The sequence below is a fragment of the Arachis duranensis genome, chromosome 4 (assembly GCF_000817695.3).
Source record: "Arachis duranensis cultivar V14167 chromosome 4, aradu.V14167.gnm2.J7QH, whole genome shotgun sequence".
In the NCBI taxonomy this organism is placed as follows: domain Eukaryota; kingdom Viridiplantae; phylum Streptophyta; class Magnoliopsida; order Fabales; family Fabaceae; genus Arachis; species Arachis duranensis.
In genome coordinates this window covers 68818110-68834693 of record NC_029775.3, presented here as the reverse complement: position 1 = coordinate 68834693, position 16584 = coordinate 68818110, and the positions used below count along the sequence as shown (strand labels likewise).

General features: G+C 33.6%; 2 pseudogenes; both read right to left on the bottom strand.

Moving 5' to 3' along the window:
- Positions 1-2373: 2373 nt before the first annotated feature.
- LOC107484728 (DNA-directed RNA polymerase subunit beta''-like) lies at positions 2374-3958 on the bottom strand (annotated as a pseudogene).
- Positions 3959-3989: 31 nt separating this feature from the next.
- LOC110280514 (DNA-directed RNA polymerase subunit beta''-like) lies at positions 3990-6655 on the bottom strand (annotated as a pseudogene).
- Between the last annotated feature and the right edge of the window lie 9929 nt (positions 6656-16584).

Below are 16584 nucleotides of genomic sequence, written 5' to 3'. Positions count from 1 at the left end.
CTTTTGTGACATATTTCATTCTTACTATATTTACGGATAATGGTGCGGTGTCGGGAGTCCTTTGCTAGGAGTCGAGGACCAACTTGGGAGAAGCCGATCAGAGAGATATTTGGGTCCGCAATCGGAAAAGGGATTCCATACCCACACATAACGGTCTCCCTTGACTCTGGGCCCACCATTAATACCAGTCTTGATGCTATATCTGTACACTCCAATATTCCACAACTCAATGCTCTTCCACAATACCTCTTGAAAAACTGAACCATCTTTAACAAAATAACAAGGCATTAATTAATAAATAATATTATTATTTTTATAAATTAAAAATACAATTAATAATTTTAATAATATTGTATCAAAAATAAAAGTACATAAATAAATAAGTCAAAGAGACGTATAAAAGAATGGAAAGAGGATTCATTTGATCTTGAAGTTACGTATTAAAACGATTCATTTTTTCTTATCTTATTTAACTATAGTATTATTAATCCAAGACAATTGTGTTGGAGCCTTGGAGGTGAAATATCTTTATCACCGTAGAAAACGATATTTTGATTACATGAAAAGAAATGCCAATAAAAGTTCGAACATCAAATAGAATATTGTTTTCCTTTTCCTTTTCCTTTTCCTTTTTTTGGTTAAAAAATTAATGGTTTCTTACTTTATTTTATGTGAAATCGTGGTTAGTTTATTCCTGAGTAAAGTAATTAATTAGGAAGGAAGCGTAGGAAAGGTTCTTGAAGATATAAATGCCAGGTGTGGGCCTCGTTCTGTTGATCCACTCAACAATCCCAAACCATGCAATTTGGAGCAACGCGGAATAAACACAGATAATGATTTTCATTGCTATCATCAAGACGTGATGTGTTATACTTCTATTAGATCCACCCGTTTAGTATCTTTCATTTTCTAAAGTATTTGGTATGATTACTTTAACACTAAAAAATTTTGTATATGATTTTAAAAAATGGATTATCAAAAATGAGTTAAATTTTTTTATAAATTGTTAAACAAAAATTTTATCTATATACAAAAAATAAATCATCAAATTAACTATTATACAAGAATTTATGTACAAAATTTTATCTACATAAAAAAAATAATTCTCTAAGGTAGCGTTTGTTTTGAGGTATTGAGACAAAAATTAAGAGACTGAGATTTAGTATCATGTTTGTCGGTTCAGGGATTGGTACTAAAATTTCTATCTCTATTTCTAAAATTTCAGTATTTCAGTACCTCCAAAATGGAGGGACACAGGAGACTAAAATTTTTAGAGATGAAGACTGAACCTTTAATAACATTTTATACCTAAAATACCCTCATTTCAATTAATTATTTTCAATTTTATCTTTTGTGTAAATTAAATTAGAATTTCATTTTTGTTTCAATTTCTATCTCCCATTTTGTACCAAACAGAATACTGAGATTTATTTCAATCTCTATCTCTTAGTCTCTGTCTCTCAGTCCCAATCTTTTTGTCTTTGTCTCTCCACTAAACGCTACCTAAAAACAATATACTCTTTTTGCTTATCAACAATTATGATAATATTAGATAAACGAGCCATATATTTAATGCCACTCAGATTTTTAAATACGCCAACTATCTCTTTAAAATAGTAGTATTTTTTTTTGGTAAACTATAAATTCTGTCTGTTTTTTATTCTATTTTCAAGGACGTGAACATATGAAGTCTCATTTCTACAACATACTAATTAGTTAACATCCCACCAAGCCATTTTTTATTAATAAAATGACACTGAGTTTTTGTTGTAGCCCAACTATAACTTTATTTTTTGTGCCAACATTAAAAATTAGTTCCCCTTACTTGCTGCATCAAAAACCAAATCACATGCTTATGATAAAAAGCGAACAGTTCTTATAAGATTTAGAATATGAATACTCTTACGTTTTGTGGATATATAAAGTATTATTTTGGGTTTTGATTTTCTAATATAAAGGCCAAAATGAACTCTCGCTTTCATTATCTCCTCTAATATTATTCCTAGTATCTTTTTGTCATCGATCTTCACTAAAAAAAGAATCAGAATATCTTGAAATAAGAAAAAAATTATTCCGAGGGAACGTTTTCTTTTATCGAAGATTATCTCTTGATACATAGTTAGACCATTCAATTTTGTTTGTTACTTTTTTTATTTTCTTTCAAAAATGTAATCCAACGTCTTTATTTAAATTTAAGAAATCTAAATTAAAAAAATAGAGTTTTAGCAATTATCAAATCTTCAAAAGTGATTTCTGCAACATATCACATAAATTCCTAAAATTAAAAAATAAATTCTCTATGGTGAAACAGGATATCTTTTATTTTTTTCTCGAGTAAATTTTTTTTTCCAAACCAATCTTAATAAATTGTCTTTACTTCGAAAGCTCTGTTATCCTGTTGAATCCGATATCAATTGGTATCATTCCCCCAAAAACAACGTTTTCTTTCAAACCTTTCAACCAATTGATAAGATTTCGGAGAACAATTTTTGCTAAAACTCTAGTAGTTTCCTGAAAACTTGCTACAAATATGAAATTTTGGGTACACAAAGATGTTTTTGTTATTCTCAATAATAGAGCTCCGTAACAAATTACTTCTTCTAAGAGACGTCATGTTCGTTTAGCTCGAAACAATTCAATTAGCTCGCTAGGTGAAAAAATATTAGACATTCCATCTTTTGAAGCTAATACTTTTGATGTTATTTGGCGTACAATAATCTCAATAAGGAGGCCTTCTTCGCCCTCCACCTAAGCTGCGCAGGAAAAGCCCAAAGCCAATCCCAGGGAACAATGAAGCTTCATAGGGTCTTTCTGTCCAGGTGGAGGTAGTCCGCATCTTCACAGACATGTCTATTTCACCGAGCCTCTCTCCGAGACAGTGCCCAGATCGTTATGCCTTTCGTGCAGGTGGGAACTTACCCGACAAGGAATTTCGCTACCTTAGGACCGTTATAGTTACGGCTGCCGTTCACCGGGGCTTCGGTCGCCGGCTCCCCTGTCATTAGGTCACCAACTTCCTTGACCTTCTGGCACTGGACAGGCGTCAGCCCTCATACATGGTCTTACAACTTTGTGGAGACCTGTGTTTTTGGTAAACAGTCGCCCGGGCCATGCAATTTTTGGGATTGATAAACCTTTTGAATTTTATTAAACAAAGAAATTCAACTTTAGACAATAGTTAGTTCAATACAAATAAACAATCCCCAAAGATTGCCGATAATTTTGGTTATATGTTCGTTCCAAGTGTCAATCCTCTTTTCTAGGTTAATTGATATTGAATCAATCGAACGAATTTCTAATTCCTATTCCATTCTTGGAAGTCCTTGGGTTATATTACCTGATCATGATTTTTCATATATAAATGTTATTAATATATCTTTAAATTTTTTTTTCAAAATGTCCATGAATTGTTGCTCCTGGAGTCACTAAATATATAGGTACTAGCTAATCCTTTTTAACAATAAAAACTTGTCTCGATTTTAATTTTTATTTTAGTCCATTTTTTATTTGAAATAGACATATTTTCATAAATAAATTGTCCCAAGCTAATTATTGTAATTATTTTTTATAATATTTATAATCATAATTATGATGGAGAAATTTTCAATTCAAAAGAATGTGTTTAATTTTATGTTGCTGTATGGATTGGCGTATAAATTATCTGAATTTCGTCCATTAAAAAAAATTTAATGTTTGAAAATTTTTTTAACTGGTCAAGTTTCTATTTTCTATTCACCCTTGAATAAAAATTTGAAATTTGAAGTGCTATTCCTACGAGACCTAATGAATTTTTATTTGGAATTTGAAGATTTTTTTATTTTTATTCTCTTTTTTATTTTTAGCTCGTTGTAGTCTTTTAAATTGTTAAAAGGTTCTATCTCAAAACAATCATATAATAACAAAATTATCAAATATTAGCATTCTGTATTTATGTCCAACAATACATGAATTGTTTCATGATTTTGGATATCTGATTGTTGTGTTTTTTCCTAGAAAGAAATAAGAAAAAATGGATTAATGTTGCTTCAATTTGACTCATTATCCCCGATCCATTCTGAACCGGATGGATCATTTCTTTTTCTGATATAGAAAATCCGTGATTTCTTCAGATCAATTCTTAAAAAATATCCAATCAAACCATTTATATTTACTTGAACAAAAAAAGCATGAGATTCTTCTATTGAAGAGCTTTTTTATCTCGATCTCGATCTTAATTTAATACTAAACAAGTTCGAACTAATTGAATGCTTGTGTTAGAAAGTTTACGAATTGATTTTTCATTTCCATAAAGAATATAATTAAGAGCTTTAAACTCCAAATTATCCTTTTTTCCGCAATAGATCTTGTGAAAAAATTGTACTCAGTTGATACAGTTTGTATTTTTGTATAGAATTATATGTCAAACCAAAACAAAATATTTTTTTTTTATAATTGTGATCCATTAGACAGAGATCTAATTTTCATTTTTTTATTCCTTTGAATTTTTTTTAATCTTTCGATTTGTATCAAAATATCATTATGTAAGTATACCTTATCGATTTCGCCAGAAAAATGGATATCCCCATAAAATATTTGTAATTCAATCTTTTTCTTCTTCTCCATTCCCACCAATCCGTCTACTCAACTTCTTACATTAAAAGTGATTGTTGTATTTATTTCAATAATACTATTGCTCTTTACTATTATGAAAAAAAAAATTCGGATAAAAGATGCACTTCTTTAGGAATAAAAACAAAATCAATGTACCTTGATTTGGTATTTTGGTTTACACTATTTGACTCCTTCATATTCAATAAATCTTCTTTTTTAAAAAGAGAGGGTTCCAATAGTCTTAAATTTAAGAATTTTCGAATTTTATGTTCTATATTAAAGATCTTCGAAATGAGCAAGAATACTATTTCTACGAAAATACCATTCACAGGTATTTCAATCGAGATATCAAAAGAATATGTTAATTGTTTGTCAGGATCTTCAATTGATTGGAATGGAAATGGCATGATGAATCTATTTTGTCGCCTTTTTTCCAATAAATTTAAAGTTATCGAGAAAATAATAGAATGTCTAAAATGAGAATTATGCATAATTGAATTTAATCTTGATTTAGCGTAAGATTTTGAACTAAACAATTTATGTCTCACATTTAGGTTATTTTCGACAAAATCAATATTTAAAAGAGACTTAGAAATTGCTTGTCTCCAAGAAAACGAGAATGTGTTTGCATTTGATATTGATACTTGAAGAGTGAAAAAGATAAGTCACTCCACTTACACGACTTTTCTGATAAGATCCGTAAATGACTTGTCTTTGGTAAGATATGTGTGTTACCCCCCTTAAATTTAGAATAAATATATTTTAAAGTTTTTTTCTTCAAATTTAAAGTGTATGTTCCCGTGCGAATCTCGCCAATCGCTTGCTCTGATTCTACGTAATAATTATTTTAAGCGAATAAAAAGCTTTTCGGTAAAATTCTAATATTATGTAGAATGTCATTACTTTCAGTAGTTACATATAAGTCTATATAAGATAAAAAAAATAGGATGACTGTGACGTGTACGCATGGGATAAACTAAATTTTGATTGAATCTTATTTTTTCATTAGACGGAGCTCGCATGTGATCTGCAGTACCTCCTGTGAATACTCCATCTATATGAAAAATTCTTAATGTTAGTTGAGTACCAGGTTCTCCAATCGATTGGATCGCAATAATATCTATAGCTTCGCCTAATTCCACCAAGTTTTCATGAGTAGGACTCCACCCATAACACAATCAACATATCCAAAATGTATTCCTATAAGTAAAAGGAATTCAAATAGATATTGATTGTGTTTGAAAATTTATTAAAAAATTGATTAGTCCAACCCCAATATCTTGATTTCAAATGGCAATACATCGCAAACCTATATATATTGTTTGCTAATACACAACCAATTAATGTTTGTATCAAAATTCTTGCTGGCATTATTTTATTCTGAGTATTTATAAAAATTTCTCGAATAGTACTACAATCCACCCGTCATACAACAATGTGTTGAACTACTTCAACAACTCTGCAAGTAAGAGATCCAGTATCTGATGTTTGTACAACAGTATCCACAACCCTTTTATAGGATTCGTAACAAAATATTATATATTTGTTAAAGAAAGCTCCTTGTGCAAATTACTTCGAATGGGTAAATCAATCATTTTTCTTTGTAGATCTGATATTAATCCTCTCATACCCATTAATTGTTGTACTTGAGATGCATTTTCTCTAGCGCCTGAGAAAGACATTATATGAACTGGATTTAGGGGTCAGTCATCCTAAATTGGGACTCATTTTTTGTCGTAAATGTTCACTTGTAGCATACCATATCTCAATGGATTGGTGTAATTTTTCTACTGCATGTACATTTTCACAATGATGGTGTTTTTCCAAAATAAAACATTTCAGGATCTTAAACAAGCCAGCCCTTAGACGATATGGTTAAAAGATCATTGACCCGTAAAGAAATGGATGTAATAGTAGCTTGTCGAAATCCCAAAATTTTTACTTGATCCAGCATATGTGATGTAAATGCCATTCTAAAGTGATATATTAATCTACTAATAATTCGCTTAATGGTAATTTCACCGATTATTTTATTGTGAAAGACCAGATCAGCGCGTTCTCCCATAAATACGTCCATATTCTACTCAGTGAGATTAAGTTCAACAATGAGTTTTAGTTAATAGTTTGAAAATTTTCCTTCTTTGCTTATGTTAATTCATGTAAAAGTTTTTTCCAAAAACTAAGATGCTACCCGATCCTAATTGATCCTTGAATTCAAATCCACATCAGAAATTGACTTAACTGGATACTATATAAATGGGCTTGACAAAAACCTTGTATAGCTTCTTCGATTTCTTGATAAAAAGAAATACGACCAACCGTAGTTCGAATGTATATACAACAAAAAGTTTTTTATACTTTTTACTACTATATAATGACCACAAATCTCATGATAGATACCCAACAATTCATAATGAACTTCGATGGGAGCTTCTCTTGAGGAAATAACATGTTGATCTAGCCTTTAGCGGAACCACAAGGAATATCAATTTTTTTTTGTCGATAAGCTCCAATTACATAATAGGAATTACGAAAAAAGGGTTCCTTTTTTCGTATATCTATTATTATTATTTTTTGGATTACTGCGGTTACACAGACTATACTTGTTTGCACTAATACCTCGACGATTTTGGCTCGTTAATATATAAAGCTGAATAAGCATATCTTAAGTTGGTGCGAAAAAATAAGATCTCTTATCGACAGAGACAATAGGTTTATATGAGAAAACATAAGTAAATGAGTTTCTGTTTGGGCTTCCAAAGATAAAGGCACATGAACAGTCATTTGGCCTCCATCAAAGTCTGCATTGAATTCCTTAAAAACTAATGGGTGTAAACAATAGCACGCCCTTCCACTAACAAATGGAAGGTTCAAAAAGCCTAATGAAATCTTTAGTTGGTGTGAGATCATCTTCAATAATAAAACTTGTCTCTTGTTTAACTTCTCTTGACTCTTCAACCACTTCTTCCAGTTCTTTCATCTCTACTTCCTCTTCTTGTTGTAATTCATGCTTCAACTCCTTTTTTTTCCCTTGAGGTTCCAAGATCTCCTTTTCACTACACTCTTCAGTTGATTCTCCATATTCATCAATGGGAGTGTCTTAATTGCATAATTGTAGTAGGACAAAGCGGTTCACCGCTTCGGCTAAGGTAGCCACAAATTTTTCTTGCATCTTTTGGAATTCTTTTTGCTCTTGAAGAAAAGATCAAAGCTCTTGTTGTTCTTGAATCAAGGGTTGGAGAACTTCATATTGAAGTAAAAAGGAGGATTCATTGTTTGGGAGAAAGGTTTCATACTTGGAAGGTGATTCGTATTGGTGAGAATATTGAGGTAGTGTATATGGAGGTGGTGGTTCTAAATGTGGTTCATATGGTTGTTCTTGAGGCACATATGGTCAGTTATATGGTGGATATGAGTTAACATCATACGGCAGTGGTTGGTGGTAAGATGTGGTTTATGAGTATGGTTGAGAATAATATTGAGGAGGTGGTTTACGTGTGTATGGTGGTTGAGGTTGAAAACCATAAGAAGACTCACCATAACTATTGGATTGATATACATCATGGGATGGATTGCCATCGTTGTACAATGGAGGAAGTTGAGATGGATACCATGAAGTTCGTCTACAAGAATGCGGCTCCTTCCTCGATTGATTTTCAGTCCCACAGTGCGAACCATCATTGAAGTTTTCATTTCTTGCAACATAGTTGCAACCAAACTCAAAACCAAAATTGATGAGAATTCACAGTGAAAAGAGAAAATAAAAACAAAAGCCAATAAAAAACAAAGAAAACAAACTCCTAAACAAAAACAAGCAAACAAACAAAAGCAAACTATATACAATATCAACATAGAAACAATAATCAATAACAAACACATTGCAAATCTCCGGCAATGGTACCACAAGGATTAAAGGATTAATAAATCAATAGTTAATTGATTTTCTAGTTAGACAATCATAATTGGATGATAAGCAATCAAGAAATATAAATGACATGAAATTGAAAGAAAGCAATAAAATGACTGGAAAGTAAATGACAAGAATATAAAGTGCAAGAAAGTAAAATACTGGAAATGTAAAGTACAGGAATTGTAAAGTACTAAGAATTAAAGATAGATGACATTAGGATTGGAGATGTTGATTTCTCCTAAATCAATGATTCTCAACTTCTTCTCTTGTTCATGCAATGTTAGATCTCTGGCGGATCATAAGTAATTGAGTTCCAATTCCTTGGTTACTCAATTTCTCTAGTCATGATCAAATGCCAATTTCTTGATCCAATGCTCATGAAAAGAGATGAAGCTTAATTTCTAATTCCATGCCACAACTCCTAAGATCCCAATTTCAAAGAGATTACGTGTGACAATATCAACTCTGAATCAAAATCAAATTTATTGTGAGAAGAGAGTTCCAAACTAAATTACTATGACTCCTTTTTCAAGGTTCACATAGAATTCTAATAGATCCAATTCTTCTTCCGATTGAATTGGATCTTTGAAGAATGAAAACTTTCTCTTAGATAAATAAAGATGGAATCAAGAAGAGAAGAAAATAAACATCAATTCATTGAAAATGCAAACAGAGCTCCTCTCTCAAATGTAGAGAATTAGAAGCTTATAACTAAATACTTACAAGAATGGGTGTGGAAGAAAGTGGAAGAGAAGAAGAGTGTGAAGTGTGTGAAGAGAGGAGCCCAAAGATCCCTTCCAAGATGGTGTCTAGCGTACCACTAAATGATGAAACTAAGGCCTATTTATAAGCTATCCTAAATTACAAATTCAAACGAAATTAAAAACAAATTACAATCAAATAAAAATTGTGACCTTGATTTGTTGACAATTGTGGGCTTGCTTGCATGAATTTTGAGCAGATCTTGAAGCAATAATTGAACCAAATTGAGGGGTTCCATATGGCTTGGGCATTATTGCCACTAACGCCTCCTATTGCTGGCGTTGCCAACGCCCAGCTGGCGTTAGTTGAATCGGGCGCTCTTGATTTTGGGCATTGGTTGCACTTGTCACGCGTACTCATGGGTCATGTGTATGTGTGACCACTATCCCAGGCATCATTGCAAAAGGGGCACCAGTTATATCCTAGCATTGCCAACGCCAGGAACGGTCTTCCAAGGGAAAAATTCCTCTACACGCGTACGCCTGGGTTACGCATACATGTGGCCCTCGTCGCAGGCGTTATCCTGAGGGGCGCCAGTAATAACCTGGCGTTACCAATGCCAGGGTTCTCCTTCCAGTAGCAAAATTTTCTCCTCATGCATATGCGTCACCCACGCATATGCGTGGCCTTCGTCGCATGCGTTATTTCAAACTAACACCAGTTCATCCTGGTGTTGCCAAAGCTAGGGTCTTCCTCCCAGGGATGCTCTTGGCGTTGTTGCACAATAACATTGGTGTAAGGTGGCGTTGGAGCCACATTACTTTCATAGTTGGCGTTCTTTGAAGTAACGCAGTATAAGTGGGTGTTGTCAATGCCCAAGTAGGCCTGCTCCAGGGCTCTACTTTCCCTATATCTGCTTCACCTTGCCTCATGGTTCATTGCTTCATTACTCTATTCATGCTTGCCTGCATGCTTCATGGGCCATGCTTTTAAAGCGTGGCCTAAGGTTCCAAAGCGTGTCCAAAAATTTCTCTATTCTTTTGAAATTATTTTGTGCTTTTTGCTTCTTCTTCTACCATTTTCTAAAAAATTAATCAAATCAAAGAGATAAAAGTAATATACAACTTAAGCACCAAAATACTCAATAATTAAGCATAATGAATACATTTTTAATATGAAAAAGTATAGAAAAATACCACATAATGCGCACGCATCAGTGCACAAAAAAGGATGTTATTAACCATTAAGCACAACTAGGAGAAATTCACAAAGCTATGCTATTTCAGTGAATAAATGCTAGATAAGTTGATAAAATCTATGCATTTCAACTCAAAATATACCATAAAATAGTGGTTTATCAGTCTGTATGCCTAATCTATGCAAATTAAGTGCTCTATTTAGCAAGATGGGATGCCCATATATAACTTCTTGAAGGATTTTCCATACAATCGGTTTTTCTTTTTCGAATTTTACTCTTAGCAATTCCCATGTTCGAAGAAAAATATTTTTAAATTAGACCACGAATTACAAATTTCTTTAATTATATCTGAAAATGAGTCGTAAACCTTATTACGACCATCCCTTATCGGTTGCCCGCGGATTCCATTATCCAGAAGCGTATCCACGACTTCTTGTACCAATATTTCCTGGCTCATTACTAATTCACTTGGTGTAGATCTACTTGTTGTTAATAGATCGATAAGAGTATTGTTCTGATTGATAACTCTTCGATAGAGTATATTAATATTTGATCTCATTAGTTTTTTCCCATCGATTTGAATAACGGATCTCAATTCAGGGAAAAAAATTGGTAAGAGACATAAAACTATCAATTCCAGATTTATATTTGTTCAGATAAAATATTTAACTAATTCTATACGTCGAACCAAAATTTTTTTTCTTCTTCCAACTTTTCGAGCCTCCCATTCATTTTCATTGCCTGTGGATCCCCCTTCTCCAAATTCTTTCCACTCTACTAATAAAGAATTTATAAGAATTGACAAATCCAGATCACCTAATTGTTCTCGAATAGCACCCATTCCACTAGAAATTTCTCTAGTAAAAAAAAAGTGGTATGCTATATTTTTAGGATTGAATTTCATATTCGAATAAACCTCATAATCGTAAAAATAATGTAGGTTTTTAACAATGTGTCTAGTAAATAGAAAATATGGATAGGATCCAACCAATGGATCAATGGGGTCTCCCCCTTTCTAAATCTGACATGAAAGTTTTCTTTCATCGGGCTTCAATAATTAAGTCCAAAATAAAGAATAATGAATTTCTGTGTTCAAGTTATCACTAAAAAAAATCCAATAACATTTTATTGTTGATGAACTCTTTTTTTCAATTATGCAGAAAAGAGGTACACATTTTTTAGTAATCTACTCCCCTCGAATGGAGAATCTCCTTCATTTTTAATTGAAATTAAAAGAATATCTCTAAATTCATAAGAAAATTGTTTGTCTATCTTATGTTAATTTTACGTGATCTTTTAGGTCCAGACTTAACCTTGATGGTTATGCCATAATGTTCTCATTATATAAGCCTATATATGATATATAAACTTCAAATACTATGATACTTTTGTCTATTTAAACACAAATTTAGTTCCTTAGAAAAAAATAGAATAATAAAATTATAGCAAATTTCACAAAATGTCATTTTTTTTAGGTAAATCTTATATTCATTTGTTACTAAACTATAGATCTATTGATTGTAAAAAATAATTCTTTTTTGTCTCTTTCTATTTTTTCAGCTAAAAGTAATGAGATATTTTTCACATCCAAGTAATTTTGGCATCTAAGTTCATTCAAGTAATTTTAGGTCACGCGCTTTTTCCACTTTCTTCTTTCCTCACTCTTCTTTCTCTTCTTCTCATGCTCGTTTATGCACGGAACGTCTTCTTCTTCTTCTTCGCCTTCTTCTTCCGTTCCTCCTCCTTCTCATTCTCCTCCTTCTTTTTTGCATTCCTTCTTCTTCACTTGTTTTCTCCTTATCGTCATTCTTTTGTTGTTGTTGCTGCTGTATTTTTTTGTCTTTTCTTCCTTCTATCCCTGGTGAAGAAGCAGTAGAAGGTGAAGAAGCAGTAGAAGGTGAAGAGGAAGAGTTTTGAATTGTGCAGAACAAAAATGAACCGAACATGTTATTATGGTGAAATAATTGTATAGTACTAAATGAATAAAATATTATCCATTATATAAATTCAAATTAGAACAGCTTTCTGCATAATGAACCGAACACATACTCATGGTGAAACAATTGTATAGTATTGAATGAACAAAACATAATTCATTATATAAGAACAATTGTATAATACTGAATGAATGAAACATACTCCATTATATAAGATCAAATTTAAACAGCTTTCTGCATAATGAACCGAACATGTACTCATGGTGAAACAATTGTATAATACTGAATGAACAAAACATACTACATTATATAAGATCAAATTTAAACATCTTTCTGCATAATGAACCAAACACGTACTCATGGTGAAACAATTGTATAGTACTGAATGAACGAAATAAATCCATTATATAAAATCAAATTCAAACAACTTTCTGCATAATAAACCGTGCACGTACTCATGGTGAAACAATTGTATCGTACTGAATGAACGAAATATAATCTATTATATAAAATCAAATTCAAACAACTTTCTGCATAATGAACCGAACACGTACTCATGGTGAAACAATTGTATAGTATTGAATGAACGAAACATAATCCATTATATAAAATTAAATTTGAAACACCTTGGTGCACGAAATTGTGATATCTAACAATGGCATTCAACTTGGTATGCGCATCTACTAACTCAGCACTTTCTTCACAACTCTGCACAACTAACCAGCAAGTGCACTGGGTCGTCCAAGTAATAAGCCTTACGTGAGTAAGGGTCGCTCCCACGGAGATTGTTGGTATGAAGCAAGCTATGGTCATCTTGTAGATCTCAGTTAGGCTGATTCAAATGATTATGAAGTTTTCGAAAGTAATAATAAATAAAACATAAAATAAAGATAGAAATACTTATGTAAATCATTGGTGAAAATTCAGATAAGTGTATGGAGATGCTTTGTCCCTGTTGAATCTCTGCAACATACTGCTTTCTTACTTTCAATCCTTCATACTCCTTTCCATGGCAAGCTGTATGTAGGGCATCACCGTTGTCAATGGCTACTTCCCATCCTCTCAATGAAAAGGTCCAAATGCTCTTGTCACAGCACGACTAATCATCTGTCGGTTCTCGATCATGTCGGAATAGAATCCATTGATTCTTTTGCGTTTGTCATCACGCCCAACAATCGCGAGTTTGAAGCTCGTCACAGTTATTCAATCCCTGAATCCTACTCGGAATACCATAGACAAGGTTTAGACCTTCCGGATTCTCAGGAATGGCCGCCAATAATTCTAGCTTATACCACAAAGATTATGATCAAGGAATCCAAGAGATATGCGCTCGTTCAAAGGAAGAATGGAAGTAGATGTCAATCACGCGTTCATAAGGATGGATGATGATGAGTGTCACGGATTATCACATCCATCAGGTTGAAGTGCAACGAATATCTTGGAATAAGAATAAGGTGAACTGAATAGAAAATAATATTAATTGCATTAAAACTCGAGGTACATCAGAGCTCCGCACCCTTAATCTATGGTGTGTAGAAACTCCACCGTTGAAAATACATAAGTGATAAAGGTTTAGGCATGGCCGAATGGCTAGCCCCCATGAATGATCAAAAGACCGAATGGTCAAGAGACTATATTGTCAAAGACACCTAGTACAATAGTAAAAAGTTCTATTTATACTAAAACTAGTTACTAGGGTTTACAGAAATAAGTAATTGATGCAGAAATCCACTTCCGGGGCCCACTTGGTGTGTGCTTGGGCTGAGCTTGAGCTTTACACGTGCAGAGGCTTCTCTTGGAGTTAAACGCCAAGTTGTAACGTGTTTTTGGTGTTTAACTCTGGTTTATGACGTGTTTCTGGCGTTTGACTCTAGAATGCAGCATGGAATTAGCGTTGAACGCTAGTTTACGTCATCTAATCTCGAATAAAGTATGGAGTATTATATATTTCTGGAAAGCTCTAGATGTCTACTTTCCAACACCGTTGAGAGCGAGCCATTTGGAGTTCTCTAACTCCAGAAAATCTATTTCGAGTGCAGGGAGGTCAGAATCCAACAGCATCAGCAGTCTTTTGTCAGCCTCCTTATCAGAGTTTTGCTCAGGTCCCTCAATTTCAGCCAAAAAATACTTGAAATCACATAAAAATCTTGAACTTACTAAAAACTACCTAAAAATAATGCCAAAAAGCGTGTAAATTATCCGCTCATCACAACACCAAACTTAAATTGTTGCTTGTCCCCAAGAAACTGAAAATAAAATAGGATAAAAAGAAGAGAATATACTATAAATTCCAAAATATCAATGAATATTAGTTCTAATTAGATGAGTGGGACTTATAGCTTTTTGCTTCTGAACAGTTTTGGCATCTCACTTTATCCTTTGATGTTCAGAATGATTGGCATCTATAGAAACTCAGAGTTCAGATAGTGTTAATTGATTCTCCTAGTTAAGTATGTTGATTCTTGAACACAGCTACTTTTATGAGTCTTGGCCGTGACCCTAAGCACTTTGTTTTCCAGTATTACCACCGGATACATAAATGCCACAGACACATGACTAGGTGAACCTTTTTAGATTGTGACTCCACTTTGCTAAATCCCCAGTTAGAGGTGTCTAGAGCTCTTAAGCACACTCTTTTTGCTTTGGATCACGACTTTAACCACTCAGTCTCAAGCTTTTCACTTGGACCTGCATGCCACAAGCACATGGTTAGGGACAGCTTGATTTATCCGCTTAGGCCTGGATTTACTTCCTTGGGCCCTCCTATCCATTGATGCTCAAAGCCTTGGATCCTTTTTACCCTTGCCTTTTGGTTTTAAGGGCTATTGGATTTTTCTGCTTGCTTTTTCTTTTTCTTTCTATAATTTTTTCGCCACTTTTTTTTCGCAAGATTTGTTCTTCACTGCTTTTTCTTGCTTCAAGAATCAATTTTATGATTTTTCAGATCATCAATAACATTTCTCTTGTTCATCATTCTTTCAAGAGCCAACAATTTTAACATTCATAAACAACAAGATAAAAAAATGCACTGTTCAAGCATTCATTCAGAAAACAAAAAGTATTGTCACACATCAATATAATTAAACTAAATTCAAGGATGAATTCGAAACTCATGTTATTCTTGTTCTTTTTGTATTAAAAACATTTTTCATTTAAGAAAGGTGAAGGATTCATGGAATTATTCATAGCATTAAGACATAGTTGCTAAATACTAATGATCATGTAGTAAAGACACAAACATAGACAAACATATAGCATAAAAAAAACAGAGAAATAAGAACAATGAGTCCACCTTAGTGATGGTGGCGTCTTCTTCTTGAAGGAGCAATGGTATCCTTGAGCTCCTCTATGTCTCTTCCTTGCCTTTGTGGCTTGATCCCTAGTGATTTTGATGCTCCTATCCTTAGTTGCTCCCAATAGTTGTGTGGATGAAAATTTATCCCTTGAGGTATCTCAGGGATTTCTTGATGAGGTCCATGAGTGGGCTCTCTTGATGTGCAGTCAAATGCTCTATTACTGAGCTATAGACCCTTGAGATGAATCTCTCCATCTCCCATGACTCAGAGGTGGAAGCAATTGCCTTCCCTTTCCTCTTTCTTGAGGTTTCTCTGGCCTTAGGTGCCATAAATGATTATGGAAAAACAAAAAGCTATGCTTTTAGCACACCAAATTTAGAATGTTGCTCGCCCTCGAGCAAAAGAAGAAAGAAGAAGAAGAAGAAGAAGAAGAAGAAGAAGAAAATATGGAGGTAAGGGAGAGGTGTGTGGTTTCGGCCAAGGTTAAGAAGAGAGGGTTGTGGTGTGTAAAAATGAAGAAGGATAGAGGGGTTTATATAGTGAAAGGAGAGGGAGTAGTTTCGGCCATTTAGGGTAGGTTTGGGTGGGAAGGATGGATGGATGTGAGTGGCGAAGAGGTGATGGGGAAGAGAGATTGAGGTGATTGGTGAAGGAGAGAGAAGGTGAGTTCAGGTAGGTGGGGATCATGTGGGGTACACAAATCCTGAGATGATCCTATGGGGTCCACATATCCTGAGGTGCACCAATGAGGCGTGTAAAATGTCCTCTGCATGCAATCCTGGCGTTTAACGCCAGATTGATGCTTGTTTCTGGCGTTAAACGCCAGTTCTATGCTTGTTTTGGGCGTTCAACGCCAGTCTGCAGCATGTTTCTGGTGTTGAACGCCAGCTTTCCTCAGTGTGCAATCCAGGCGTTTGAACGCCAGATTGCTGCATGTTTTTGGCGTTCAAC